The sequence below is a fragment of the Echinops telfairi genome, unplaced genomic scaffold, assembly GCF_000313985.2.
Source record: "Echinops telfairi isolate 266 unplaced genomic scaffold, ASM31398v2 ScPeMD7_7468;HRSCAF=8506_0, whole genome shotgun sequence".
NCBI lineage: Eukaryota > Metazoa > Chordata > Mammalia > Afrosoricida > Tenrecidae > Echinops > Echinops telfairi.
Genome location: NW_022111369.1, coordinates 89,302,070 through 89,309,268, shown reverse-complemented (window position 1 = coordinate 89,309,268; position 7,199 = coordinate 89,302,070). Strand labels below are relative to the sequence as shown.

Sequence of the window (7,199 nt, the reverse complement as noted above, 5' to 3'; positions counted from 1 at the left end):
CGACTGTAAAAATAATACCTGAGACAGTTTTCCCCAAGTAGCCAAAGTGAATGGAAAGGAGAACGCATTCGGAGTTTTTCTGCAACCAAATTTAGTCTTTGTTTCTTATTTTTTGCCATTAAATACTATCTGCTTCCTAAGGAAATTGAGATCTTCCACAATAAAACACACTTAGAGTAAAGTTTTTAAAATATAAATAGCATTTAAAAAACCACAAATAGAGAGGAATAATCAAATATACCCACGGTCAACCTTATAAAGATATGGTGATTGAGTGCAGAGCTTCCAGGCAGCCAAAGCAGAATACTTTCGGTACGCTCCGTCTCTTATTTTGGGAAAACAGCGGTTTCTCAACCTTGCTGACACACACACGCTGAGCCTATCCTAAAATAATTTTGGGATATAGCCCAAGCATCAAACTTTCTAAAGGTTCCTTGGTAATTCAAAAGTGCAGTTAGCTGACTTGCATAAAACAAGACAAGAAGTGTTATTGGACTTTGCTATACATGACTAAGCCCATGTGACTGAAGGAGAATTTTATAGATATATGATAATAAATATATAACAAATATATAAAATATTATATACATATAATAAATTAAAAACATATAATATTATAACATATAAATATATATATTATAATTGGCTTAAATATAACAGAAACTAAAGATAATATTTCATGGATCTCAAGTCTTCTTTCTTAATTTTTCAGCTTACAGAACTTTTGAAAACTTTACTAGAAGTGGATAAAATAATTTATTTATTTTTGATGACTAGCTTACTTATGTAGGTCCATGCTACCATGATTTCTTTTCAATAGGTGGCTTGCTTTAAAAATGTAGTTTAGTTACACTGGTGCCTTGTCAACATACATAGAAATCACAGTGTGCTTTATCAATTGTTTATAGTTTTGGTGGAGGATGTGGTATTTCTTTATTGAGTGTGAATCAATTGTGGGTGATGTGGCAGCTCTGTCACCTCCTACGAGGTAACACCGTGAACTTTGCTTTTCTGTTTGGGAAAGTGTATAGAAAAGGGAGTAAAGACCCATGGTGGAAATTAAATAAAGTTGTAAATGGACACATGTTAATGATTAATGAATGTTAGGAAATACTGTTATGCATTTTAATGTATAGACACGTTTTAAATGAGACCATTAAAGAAGTTAACTTCTTTTAATAGGTTTTGGGAAATATCTGCTACCAATTACTAACTGCCCTCTGGAAAGGTTCCTCTCTCTATTGATGAGTAGCTGCAGTCTATACATCTCTTGCTCTGTGATCTAGACTGTGTTTCACTTCAGGTGCTCTGACAAGCTGAGTGGTGGTTACAAATGTCATTCTTAGTTATCTCATCATCTGCCAATATAAGCAGTTGTCAAAAAACCTGAAGTTAAGCTGAAAAAAACATGCCAAGACGATCTTCAATTCTCTATAAAAAAGAGGATAACTCACTTACATGGCTTATTATGAATGCTATTTTTAATTCATAGTGCATGCTCATATATAATGAGATGGAAGCAAATGAAGCACTGCCAGATAGTTTAAGTGTGAGTCGGAATAGCCTCGATAGCAGTCAGATCTGCTTGAGTCTATTTAACAAACTATGGGTGCAGTATATTTTAATGTTAGCACTTTATAGTTGAAAGTTGAGATACCAGGGAAGTAATGTGTTGGCAATGGTAGTTATATGAATGTGTGTTGGGTGGGTGGGGGGGAGGGGGCGGATGGGACAGGTCAATGACAAATTGGAAAAGTCATAGCTAAAAAAATAAACGAATGAAAATACGTTATTTTGTCCATGGTTTCACAAGTCTCTTAAAAGTGGGCGTATAAACACACCTAGAAAGCCAAATAATAGTAGGAACAAAATAAGATTGTCCTTCTGTTGTCTCATAGATTTATTGTTTGGCCCTCATGTTAAAAATGTCTATTATAAAAATAAACTTTAAAAATTAATGTTTGTTTCTCACCAAAATGCTAAAGGAAATGAGTTACTCTTGTGACATTTTATAGAGGGCCTGTGTTCCCTAGTGGTTTTTGATGGAGTACTAGCCTAAGATTTGACTCTTAAAACCAGTCGGTAGGGACCCAGAAGAAAGAATCTGGCTTCCTAGAAATTAGAGCAATCAGATCCTGTAACACAAGTTGATGTTAGTTGGAAGAGATTCAATGAAAAGAGGTTGTTTTTCTGGGTTTTTTCTTTTTTGTTTTTCTGGTTTTCTCTTCAGTGGCATTTAATGTTGTAATAATATATGATGAGTATTAGATAATAATAGAACCCATATTCTGAAATAATGTACACTAAGGATCAAATGGCACAACACAGTCCACAGAGAAATGATTCTGCATTTTAGTTTTAGGAGTAACAAGTGAGGCTTAACAACTTGGAAGTCGTCCTCGTGTTGGTCCCTCCCGGTCCCAAGCACACAAGGGTGAAGAACACAAAGGATTCATGGGAACAATTAGTACAAATGGATACCATGAACCTCAGATTCGATGACCGTGACAACAGAAAAGTTACATGATACAAGGCGATCGTTACCAGCTGTTCTGAAACGGATCACATTAGAAGGTCTGGATGAATGGGAGAAAAATGTGGAACAAAATTCAAAATTAGAAAACGTTTTGGCTAGAAACTTTTGGAGCCTTTGAGACTATGACTCTGAGTCACTTGTTAGTCCAGGAAATGAATTTCCCCAAGTGGCTCGATTTCCATCAAAACAAAAGAAAGGTGTCTAAAGACACTAAGGAAAAGCTTCCACCTTCGAATACGCTGTTTAGCCAGTAAGATAAGCAGCCTTTGTCCAAAGACAACGTTCAGAAGACAGGGAGAATTAGGAAAGATGAAAACTGGAAATGAGAAATATAGGGAAGGATCAGGAGGGAGATTGCTTTGTGGAGACTCCGATAAATGACATGGACAAAATATTTAGTCTTCATCAGACTCACAACACAATATTGACAATAATTTAAGTTATGTGATTTACAAATATTTCAGAGTACAGGTTTAATTATTTGATAACTATTTTTAGATTATCACGTTAGCCTCCTTTTGTGACTATCTTAATTTTCTAAAAGATTCCCTGAAATCCTACGGCATTTGTAATGAATTCATATTATATTATGCCTTGCCCATAAAAAAGCTCAAGTTTTATACAAAGAAATCACTCTTCCCCAAAAATATCTCCACTGAGCAATAAAAAGGAGGAGAAAAGAAAAAAATATATAAATAAGATGAATCTAGGATTCATGTTTTTGCATGTGCAGTAGATTATTTCTTTTAAATAGATTCATTATTAGTTTTTTTCTTTTCACATTAAGATGAAAACAAAAATTATTTCCAGAAATTTCTGGGATCTGTGTGTGTGTGTGTGTGTGAGGGAGGGGGAGGTGGGGAGGACTTGTGTGCATGCTTATATTACAGTTGTCAAGTGATGGCCAGTCAGTTCGGACTCATAGCAACCCTGTGCTCAGCAGTACAAAACACAGACAATTGTTCTTGTGCGTGAGCCCATTGCTGAAGCCCCTGTGACCATCCGTTTCGTCAAGGGTCTTCCTCTTTTCCTGTTGACCCTCAATTTTACCAAACACCATGTCCTTTTCTCAGGACTGGTGTCACCTAACAACACGACCAACGTACTAGAGACGAAGCCCTCTTCCCTCTAAGAAGGTTTCTGATTATACTTCCTCCAAGACAAATGTGTTTGTCTTTCAGGAAGACATGGGATTTCCAATGTTCTTCAGCAGCATCATAATTCATGGGCACCAATTATTTTCAGACTTCCCTATGTATCACCCCGCCCCACGTGCATATGAAATAATTGAAAAGACCAGGGCTTGGATCAGGCACACTTTATGCTTCAAAGTAACATCTTCCCCTTGTGGGGTAGTGGGTTACATGTTGGGCTCCCAAAGGAGAGGTTAGCAATTCAAAATCACTAGCCGCTCTGGGAGGATCCCTGTTGGTGTAGTGGTTCCATGCTGGGCTGTGATCTGCATGGCTGGCAGTTCATAAACCTCCAGCAACTGCAGGAAAAAGAATAGACGTTCTATTCCTGTGAACAGGTACAGTTACAGGGAGGTCACTGCGAATCAGCATTGACTCAAGGGCAGTCCTGGAGCAGTTGTTCTGAGTTAAATCTCAGAAACCCAGAGGGTCAGCTCCATCCTCTCCTACAGAATTGCCACGAGTCAGAAGGGGCCTGATGGCAGTGGATGTGGAGAAAGATGGAGCTGTCAGGCCTGCAAAATGTTCCAGTCTCAAAGGGTCAGTTCTATTTTGTCCTATCTGATTACCATAAGAATGCTTATATTAGCTAACACTAATATTTAGATTGTGGATTAATTCTGGAATGAAGAAATGATCATTATTTTTATAAAAAACTCGAAAGTATAATTTTTTTTTCACTTATAATATCTCTCATTGAATCTTCACTTCATTTTTGAAGTACAGGACATTAATGTTGACAATAGCTGAATTGTGGCTCAGAAAGGCTAAATGGGTGTCTTGAGATTATTAAATTTATAATCAATGTCTGGAAAAGAAATTCTGATTTCCTGTTTAGAAAGTCAACACATTTCCACCAATACATTATAAGTTATCTATTAGAGAAGGCTGAGAAAGAATTTAAACTGGTTTGCTTCTCAAAAGATATCTCAGAAACCTACTCCACTTATTAATATTTTTCCTTTTGTGTTGTTTTAATGATTACTTTCACATTATTCAAATAGTAACAAATGTCAAAATAAGGTTATAAAGCTTGCTATAATATTTATATTTATTAACTAAACACTTTTAAGAAAATATCTGCAACAATATATTTGGGTGTTTAGCAGGTACAATTATGGAAATAATAATTTCTCTAGGTAGGGGTGATCTAGCCATAGAATGCCAATTCCAAATTGAAGGTGTTGCCAGGGCAGCATTCATTCCAGGGGCTTCAGGGAGAATTCATTGCCTTGATTTTAACAATTTCTTCTCAACAAAGTGCAGATACATAAGCTAATACGTGTTAGCCACAGGGATGACAGAGGAAATGGGGTTCAACTGCGTAACAGAGATTCTGGCTAAAAACAAGGATTCATCCCAGTCCACTAATTAAATGCTTAGGCAATACTTCAGCAGCTCACTCAGCTGTGTGTCTTGATTCCTGATAGATATTTTTAATCCATCCAGACAAGGAAAAGCTCTTTGAGGACACACATCTCCATTCCACAAACTAGAAAAATCAAGGATTTGTAATGTAGGTTGTTTCCTCAACAGATTTCACCAGGTGCGGCTGGGCTAGGATGACCGAGATAAAAACGAAGGGGAAGAAGCAGAGGGAAACAGCCGCCGGGAGCATCTGTCTGAGTGGTCCTCAAATGCACGCTTGTTTTCAGTCAGGGCAGTGCAGCGGGCTTGATTTGAGTGTTTGTGAAGCAGGGCACTGTCTGCGCTCCTGTATGTGCGTGTCACCTTCTTGTTAATGTTTCCTTGTCGATATTTGCTGTTTCTGTCTTCTTGCCCATTGCTAATTCTTTAGTTGCTTTGCTTGGATTCATAATCAAAGTACACAGAAGAAGCAGTCAATAAATCAATGTATTGCCTTGGCCAAATCTCCTGCAAAAAGACTCTTAAGTATTGAAAAGCGAAGATTCCACTTGGAGGACTATGCTCGATTGGAGTACAGTATATTCAATCGCCTCAAATGCATATGAATCCTGGACAATGAGTCAGGAAGACAACAGGAAAAACAATGCCTTTGAATTCTTGTGTTGACCATGCCTCCTATGGACTGCCAGAGGAACAAACACATCTCTCTCAGAAGAAGTTCCCCTGGAATATTCCTTAGAAGGTAGAATGGTGAGATTTCATTCATGCTTTTTGGACATTTTATCAGGAGGCCACAGTCCCTGGAGAAGAACATCGTGCTTGATAAAGTAGCGAGTGAGTGAAAAGAGAAAAGCCCTCAGTGTAACTGATTAATACAGTAGTTGCAACAATTGACTTGAACATGGCAATGACATGAGGATAAGTGCTGACAGGACAGTATTACATTCTGTTGAATTTAGGGCCACTACAGAGCAAACTGACCCCTCCGTGACATTTGTAAACAACAGCAATGCTTTAGTAGTGGGAAACCTGGGCAGGCTGATTAGAGTTCCACTTGGTTCTCCAGTGTTACTGCCTTGAACTGTTGCAGACTACCTCCAACTGTGTAATATATGAAGGAGGTTTATCGACCTCATTCAGCTGCGAGTGGAACTCCATGGGTGTGTAGGGTAGTCAAGCAAAGCAACTAAGCGGTATGTGAACTGAGCTTTTGAGAACTATCACAATGACAGAAGAGGAAAGGAAATAAATCTTTTCTTGTATTCTTGTGAGCAATTTTGTGTGATTAATCCACAGTATGCCCAACGGAGCTCAAAGCCTGAAACTGCAGCATGAAGATTTTTCAGCACAGTAGTAGGCACAAGGCAAGCGCTTTAGTACATCTTTGTTGGATAACTGTCCCCGAGAGGCTAGCCTTTTCTTCTTCTCTTTGCTCCCATTAGTTGCCTGTCAATATTATTTTTTCCCATATCTGGCACTCCTTCTATCTTCCTGTCTCACTGTGCAGAAGCATATATAAGGTGTATAATTTGCAGGAAGCAAAACCCAATCATAGCTCAGCATACTTTTACCATTCTGTCTCCTACCAACCTTGCTCTTTGAGCCATATTTTTAAGCAATGGACCACATCTACCAACATCAAGTGTACAATAGAAAATCCACATTGGTATGTGGCTGAGTCCAAAGGAAGGGTAAGATTTACACGAGACTGTTTCATGAGGCTGTTTCATGGGACTGTTAGTTTTTTCTAAAATAGAGTTAAGAAAAGACTCAGGGAAAACGGCTCCTAAAGGCCAACGATCCTTGAACTAATTACAAGCTTTTCTTTCTTGTGTTTTAATTTGTTCTTTGTCAGTGGTTTGTTGTTGTTGTTTTGTTGTATATTGTTGCTTGGTTTTTCTCTGTCTTGTTTTTGTTCATGTTAGTGTAGCCACAGATCTGTCTAAATAAGATAGGCTGAATGAACAATCTGAAGGAGAAAACAATAGGACCGACAGTTCCGGGGGACATGGGACAGTGGGGAGGTGGGGGGAAAGGAAGAGGTGTTAACAAACCCAGGGACAAGGGAACAACAAGTGATCCAAATTGGTGGTGAGGTGGGT

The 7,199-nt window shown here is 38.1% G+C and overlaps 1 protein-coding gene across 1 annotated transcript in view; it reads left to right on the top strand.

Annotated features, from left to right (window-relative positions):
- Nucleotides 1-7,199, top strand: part of PCDH7 (protocadherin 7) — a 509,222-nt gene that overhangs the window by 214,909 nt on the left and 287,114 nt on the right. The gene's annotated exons all lie outside the window — the stretch shown is intronic.